This window comes from Pinus tabuliformis, chromosome 2_1 (genome assembly GCF_031772625.1).
Source record: "Pinus tabuliformis cultivar Carrire ecotype Pingquan chromosome 2_1, CPIR1, whole genome shotgun sequence".
Taxonomy (NCBI): Eukaryota; Viridiplantae; Streptophyta; class Pinopsida; order Pinales; family Pinaceae; genus Pinus; species Pinus tabuliformis.
In genome coordinates, this window is record NC_142299.1 from 643,167,322 (window position 1) to 643,175,734 (window position 8,413).

General features: G+C 39.1%; 2 pseudogenes; one reads left to right on the forward strand and one right to left on the reverse strand.

The window, feature by feature from the left end:
- Positions 1-2,221: 2,221 nt before the first annotated feature.
- Positions 2,222-3,488, reverse strand: LOC149202212 (chlorophyll a-b binding protein 151, chloroplastic-like; annotated as a pseudogene).
- Positions 3,489-4,563: 1,075 nt separating this feature from the next.
- Positions 4,564-8,163, forward strand: LOC149202213 (laccase-12-like; annotated as a pseudogene).
- Positions 8,164-8,413: the final 250 nt, after the last annotated feature.

Genomic DNA, 8,413 nt, shown 5'->3' on the forward strand with positions numbered 1-8,413 from the left:
ATGCTTAAAAGATATTCTTGAGAGATTCCAAAGAGCGTCTGGGCTCTTTATTAACAAGGCAAAATCTTTTCTATACCATAATGACACCAACATGGATATGGTTATTTGGATTTCTCAGCTTTTTGGCATAGAATCAAAATCGCTTAAGGAAGGACTCAAATATTTAGGATTTCATCTTAAAGCAAAAGCTTACACAAGGAATGACTGGCAATGGTTGATTGATAGATTCTTTAAGAAGATATCAGCATGGGAACATAGATCTTTATCATTGGCAGGCAGAGTCATCCTCTCTCAATCTGTCTTGTTGCAGTTGGTGGTTTTCTGGGCACACCTGTTTATCCTCCCGGCTAGCATTATTCAAAATATGACCAGGATCACGGCTAACTTTATCTGGGGAGCCAAATCTGAACAGAGCAAATTTCATTTATCCAAAATGGACAACATTCATTGCCTAAGCATCTCGGGGGATGGGGTCTAATGGATCTAAGGCTGTTTGGGAGAGCTCTGGTATGTAAATCGATGTGGAGGGGAATCTCCGGGATGGTCCATGGAGTATTACGGTAAAGCAAAAATATATGAAAGGCAGAAGTCTAGAATACTGGTTCAGAACAGGTGCTATTGGAGCCAAACAAGGATCTGCAATATGGCACAGTTTCAGAAAAGTTGAGAAATACTTTTTGAAGAATCTAAAATGGAGGATATTCTCTGGTAGAAATATCTTAATTGGTTTGGATCCTATTGCATGCTCTCAGGGAAGTATAGCTATTCCAGACAGTCTCATCTTTATCTTTCATAGATTGGGTTATTTTACATGGGACAAGCTCATTTCCGATTGGAGGGGCCTATCGCCCTTATGGAAGGATGCCTCCGATATTGGATTGCCAGTCGACTTGTGTTCATCCTGGAACAATGTCAAAGCCGCCTTAGCAATAAGCGGGATTAAACGTGCAGGCCCAAAAGATCACTTAACATGGTCTCTTTCAAACTCTCATATGACAGCACAAGTTAAAGATATTTATTCTGATCTTGTAACTGCAAAGGCCTCGTCTTCAAGATCAAAATTCCCGATGGCTTTCTGGAAAGTGGGCTGCCCTCTTAAAATGATTCTCTTCTCATGGTTAGTTTATAACAATAAAAACTTGACATGGGATAACTTGAGGAAGAGGAGCTGGCATGGCCCAAGTAGGTGCTCGATGTGTGAAGCTGATGAGGAGACAAATCTTCATATGTTCTTTCATTGCAAGGCCTCCCAACAAATCTGGTATGACTTAGCCATCTCTTTTGGTTTTCCTCACCTTGTTTTTATTTCTATCCATGCAGCGTTCGAGTGGTGGGGCAGGCAAGAGGAGTCTACGCGTATCCTCCTGGTCATTATGTTATGGAGTGCGTGGAAATGGAGAAATTACAAGATCTTCAAAGACTCAAAGATCCCTTACAAGTCTATCCTGCATAATATCTCTGCTTTCTATGATTCGGTTCCAAGAAAGATGCCTAAATAAGCATTTGGAATGTCTTATGGTCTTTGTGTTTTTCTGCTCTTGGCTTATCTGTCGTCAGCGCTTTTTCAGGCTCATTTTCAGCCTGCAACAGGTTTCTAGCTTTTGCTATTTTGTGCTTTCTGCCTTGAATCTGTGACTGGTTCCTCACAGTCATTTTGTTATATGTCTCATGTGTCCGGTGTTCTCTTGCATTTCTCAAAATTAGCTTATCTGTAAACTTATGCCTGTTGGGTTTGTCATTCTTATGAGGTCTCACAGGCTGCTACTTTTTGTACCTTATCAGACTTCTTATATTGTCTTAATATAATCTGTTTTGCTTTTTCTTCTGAAAAAAAAGATGTTGCATTATCCATATCTAAAAGTGAAAAGTAACTAAAAGTATGTATATCTATCTAATTATTTATTATAAAATAAAGTTTCATAATTTATATAAATGATTATTTATTAAAATTAATATATACAAATTAATAAGAAAATATCAATATCATTTTTTATAATTTATAATAAAAAATAAAATTAATATTGCTTTGAGAATAGTTTAATTAATAACTTTCATGTTATAAATTATTATTACGTAATTATATAAGTCAAAAAACCGATGCAGGAACTTAACAGGAAATCGAATAACATCTGTTTGAAAGAAAATTGGCTTATTAACAAGAAAGTCTGTCAGATGTATGCTACACAGATTACGGCCATCTTTTATTTTCCGTCACTTTACTTCATTTGCCGGGGACGAAATTGGTGGCATAGGCCCACGCATTGTTGGCAGTGGGGTCCGCCAAGTGGTCGTACAGTTTTTCAATGGGGCCCTTCCCGGTCACAATCCCCTGCACGAAGAAGCCGAACATGGAGAACATGGCCAGCCGCCCGTTCTTGATCTCCTTTACCTTCAGCTCAGCGAACGCTCCCCGGCAAGGGCTAACGGGCCTGCTATCGGGCATTAAATGCTCGGTTAACTGTAAGTTCGATAGCCATATAAAACAAATGCGCGTGGTGCTTTTTTGAACACTCTGTTCCTACTCTGTTTTATATGGCTATCAAGCTGCGCGTGGTGCTTTTTTGAACACTCTGTTCCTACTCTGTTTTATATGGCTATCAAGCTTGCAGCTAAGTGGGCATTTAATGTCCAATAACAAGCTGGTTAACCTTTTCCAACCTCTCTTGGGTACAGAGAGTCCAACCCGACCTCAAGGGTCCTACCCAAGGACCTTTGGATACAGAGGGTCCAACCCCTCCCCAAGGGGTCCTCCCCCAACTCTGTAGCCCTCAATCAATCCCGTGAGCACAACCTGGCACGCCCAAATGGCCAGAATGCTCTGCGCGTGGATCAGGTTAGGGTTCCCCAGGTAATCGAGGCCTCCTCCGAGAATATCTGCGTCCCGGCGTTGAACCACACGGCTTCCCCAAATTTCACCCCGTTTTTGGCCAGCAGCTCCGGGAAAACGCAGCCCAGCGCCCCCAACATGGCCCATCTGCACTGGATCACCTCCAGCTCTCTATTATTGGCGAAGGTCTCTGGATCGGCAGAGAGCCCCGCTGTGTCCCACCCGTAGTCGCCGGGAAATTCTCCGGTGAGATACGATGGCGTCTGTTCGGAGAAGGGTCCTAGGTATATGAGGCGGTCAAGTCCATACCTGTCACCACACCAACCCAACAATATAATTAGCAATTGCCTCAAAAGGTGTAGAGAAAGGTTTATAGAAATGTTAAATTGAAAGAATTGTATTTTGGTTCAAAATAATAAATATTATAATAATTTAATCGTTCAAACTAAACCTCATCAACAAATTGCTCAAAATAAAATAAATCCTTAATAAAAGATAATGTCTATCTATGAAATCTTGAAAAATATGACAGCACGCTGACGTCACCCAAAAAAATTCAGCCAAAAACCTAATGTTAACTGTAGAAATTTGAAAAATTACACCAATACCAACCAATATCAACAAATTAATAACTTAGAAACGATCATAAATATCACTTCATATATGCAAGAGAATATTACATGCGTGAGATATTTAATGTTATCTAAAACGAGGCAATTGGAGAAAGCTAAGTACACACACAAACTTCCAAAACATTTGTGGCTGTAGTAGTTATGCTTGAAATCAGTAGTAATAATAATGTGTTTCAGCAGCTGTAATGAAATTGCTTGAGATCAATGGAAATTAATAATTATGGGTTTCAGCAACAATGTTTGACATGAGCCGCAATAATCATGAGAGATAGCTGGTGAATCATCTTACCGATATCTTGTGGAACAAGCATTTGCAAGAAGCCGCGTTTGAGCTTGCGATAAACATAAAGGCAAACATAAGTGTCCATGCTTGAAACTGTAACGAATCTTTCCCAATCCTTAGCGTAAGGCGCGAAAGTCCAAAGCCTTCAACCACAAGCAAGTACTTTTTATACAAAAGATTGGAAACGTGGGTTGAATTAATAGGTGTTTCGATTAAATATTAAACTGACAAACAAAGTCGACGGAATGATGCCTACATTTTAACGCAACGGAAAAAGCTGGGGAAGAATCACAATGTAGCCTGGCTTATTTGTCAAAACTTTAACATTTGTTTCAAGGCAGGGAATCATGATTTAGAGGTTTCGTTGTTACTATTATGGTGGAGTGGAGACAATGATACAGTTACTATTATGGAATCTACAATCTCTAAAGTGTTTAGTCGACTTTCACTAATGATATTAATTGATGTTAGGGGGACCATTAGACACTTGAAAAACGTATTATCCTTGCATAAGCTGCTTGGGTGTTGTTCAAATGCTTGCATATCACCTCTTCTCCAGTCACCGTCGATGTCAAGTACTTTGTATTTTGATCGTTCAATGTCAAGTACGAAGTTTGTATCTTGATCATTCTGGAACTCAAATCAATGCCTAACTTTACCAACTTCAACCTTTTCTAACAAACTCTATCAACTTCAACGTAGACTAATCACTAAACTGATTGCAATTGGTAATTGGGTTGTATAAATAATTGATCTCCTTACTTTCGTAATCCATGTCTATTTTCTTCTCTCAAATCAGTCGCAGCCAATACATAGTTTCTGAAGTTTGAAGTTGAAGTCGAAATAGTGCAGTATAATAAAACTATTCCGTTTGCTCATTTATTGGATATACCTAGTGGGTAAGTGAATCAAACTGCAATGGAAGTGTTTAATCAGCATGTCTTGATGGCCGTGTAGCACCCAGCGTGCATGATGAGACGGCTGGGGCGGATGGCTTTCGCTCCCCCCAGCCGAGTTCGAACCCTGCAGAGGTCCCCCTTGGGCGCATTGTGACGGCTCTGCCGTATCTGCCAACTGCGGTCGTATCTGTCTGGCTTCGGCCATAATGTAATCATGAGGGCTGCGGCCATATATGGATTTTCGGCCATAATGTAATCATGAGGGCTGCGGCCATATATGGATTTATGGATTTTCACTCTGGCTTCGGCCATAATGTAATCATGAGGGCTGCGGCCATATATGGATTTTTCGGCCATAATGTAATCATGAGGGCTGCGGCCATATATGGATTTATGGATTTTCACTCTGGCTTCGGCCATAATGTAATCATGAGGGCTGCGGCCATATATGGATTTTCACTCGGAAGAAAAAAAATGTCTTGATGGCCGTGTGGCTGACGTTATTAACTGCTATGGCTTCCGCGAAACTAATGACTGAGACATTCGTTGTACGCCTTCTTATCTTCATTATTTTTCACTTATGTATTTTCTCAGTTGGATTCTTGATTGTATCTTGATTTATATATCTTAATTGAATTCAAGTAAGAATTTAAAAATAATTTCAAAGTTTTGTATAGAGTTTTAAGAATATTTTATGTAATTATGATTTATTTTATTTATATTAAATACGCTTCTTTGATCATTAGACTAATGCTGTGGACGTGGTTAATTATACATTCAGCTCCAATCGACATCAGTAAAGAGGCTATGTGGGACGCACAATATAATCACCGTTAACGGTCAGTTTCCAGGTCCAACTCTCCATGTCACCAACGGGGACACTCTTATGATCAAAGTGTACAACAACGCCCAATATAACGCTACAATTCACTGGTATGTCTCAATCAGAGAGAACAAGATTTATATATTAAAGCATTTTAGTCAGAGTCATGTCATGGTAAGTGCGTAGAGACGCATTTTACAGTTTTAATTACAGATAATAAGAGAGAAAAAGATTATATGGTATTTGTAGGCACGGAGTGCGCCAATTCCGCACTGGGTGGTCCGATGGGCCTGAATTTATAACCCAATGCCCCATTCGCCCAGGGGGTAGTTACACATATAGATTCACCATCACTGGTCAAGAAGGGACTCTATGGTGGCATGCCCACAGTTCATGGCTTCGAGCTACTGTCTATGGAGCCTTGATCATCTCCCCAAGCCCGGTTGCTACTTATCCCTTTCCCACACCCAATGGCGAGGTTCCCATTCTTCTAGGTATACTGCCACTGGTTCTAATTTTTTAATCTCCAGTTGGCAATATTCAATTATGTTTGATTTTAATGCCAGGCCCTGTTTGCACTCACAGGAGAATGGTGGAATAGGAATCCTATGGATGTTGTGAACCAAGCAACCCAAACAGGAGCTGCCCCCAACGTTTCAGATGCATTTACTATAAATGGACAACCAGGAGACCTATACCAATGTTCAAGTTCAGGTACATTTCTATCCATCTTCTAGACTGAAATTCCTCTACTATTACTAAATTGAATGGCAAATTAATTCGTTTTTTTCTAGAGATCTGGGCTAATGGAAAAGCATGGATGTAGATACCATTCGCGTCTCGGTGAAGAGTGGGGAAACTAATCTTCTACGGGTTATCAATGCTGCACTCAATACCGACCTATTCTTCACGGTAGGTAGCCACACAATGACAGTCGTGGCTGTGGATGCTTTGTATACGAAGCCTTTCTAGAGACAACAGACGTACTTGTCACTGCTGATCAATCTACAGGTAGATATTACATGGCTGCTCGAGCATATTCCAGTGGACAAGGAGTTCCCTTCGATAACACCACTACCATTGCCATTTTAGAATACGAGGGAAGTTCTAGCAGTACATCAGTTCCAACTGTGCCTAATCTTCCAGCTTATAACGACACCCAGACTGCCACTAAGTTCGCCAATGCTCTCAGAAGCTTGGCCTCACACGACCACCCAGTCTTCGTTCCTCAGAGTGTGGACCAGAATCTGTTCTACACCATCGGTCTAGGATTGATCAACTGTCCAGGACAGTCTTGTGGAGGTCCCAACGGATCAAGATTTGCGGCGAGTATGAATAACGTATCCTTTGTCCTCCCAACGACTATTTCAATTCTTCAAGCTCAACATTTTGGAATGAAAGGAGTGTTCTCTGGGGACTTCCCGGACAACCCTCTCGTGCAATTTGATTATACTGCACAGAGCGTAAGTAGACTCATAGTTACTAAATTCCAATTCAAATACGGATTCGAATTCGATTCGATATAAAAAAATTTGACAATATAAAATTCAATACGAGAAAAATTCGAAAATATACATCTTATAAAAGCTAACAATTTTTTATTTTTTCCAAAATTAAAAAAAAATGAAATGAATCTTTCCTTACTTGATACTTTGAATAATGTTGTACTTATTTCCAATATTAATCTTTTATGTCTATTTAAAATTACATAATAATGAAAGAAAAAATGCATCAAGCAAAATTTATTAGTATTGAAAATTTGAAAAACGTGTAAGTCAAATATAATAATATAAATAACAAAAATTCAAACTTGATATTTATATAAAAAATTAGATATTGAATATTAAAATTAAGTTTCAAGTGATCAACACAGATCAAGAAACTTATATCTCAATCTCTTTCTTCTTCAAATCAAAATTTATTCAATAATAAATATGTATAAATTCTGAACCCTTTAAATTAAATTCGAATTCCATACCAACAATTGCAATGAACCACTATTATCCAATTTACTAATAACTATCATCTAAATAAGAATGAAAATTTTTACACTCTTTTTAATATATAACTTACTGCTGTTTGAACTTTTTAATACTAAAAATTTCTATCACATTATTGAATACAAAAATTATTATTTTTCAGCTTAGATCTATTTTACATTGCATGCTTGCTAATTGATGAAAGGAGATTCAAACGCTATTCCGAAGGGCCGTGCCCTCTCAGCGTCTTTGCTAATAACGGCAACGACGACCAATAAGAACCCGCAAACTTTGGGCATTGTTAACATAAATTGAATCCATAAACTAAAAACTCCGTACCGTATTAAATTTACCGTATTAAAACGCGAACTGAATCGTACTGACGAATTTCCGAATTTTTTGGGCCGATACGGCCGAACTTGGTAACTTAGAAGTAGAGGCCTCTGGGTAAAAGTTCTAAACTATAACACGACGGTGCAAGTAATTCTCCAGGGAACAAACATCTTTGCGGGTGAAAGCCATCCTATCCATCTCCATGGGTATGACTTTTACATTGTGGGATCAGGGTTTGGTAATTATAATCCAAAAACAGATCCTCAGAAGTTCAACCTGGTCGATCCTCCTATGCGCAACACTGTGAATGTTCCGGTCAACGGCTGGGCTGTGCAGATGATACCCTGGAACTCCGACGTAAAAGACTCCAGCATAAAACTGGTGTGAAAGCCGACCTAAATCTGTGCACAGATGTCAAGCAGGATTATAGCCAAATGTGGATTAGGAAAGCATGCCAGATGTCAATAGGAAAATGAAAGTGTTGATGAAAAAGTTGATGCATAGGAAGGCTTATCGGCTTAACAAAAAGATTATAAGAGTGGAATAATTAAGGAGCTAAAAATCAAAATGGGCGCTAAAGAGTCCAACGTCGTTTACCAAATACAAGAAGATTATAAGAGTGGAATAATTAAGGAGC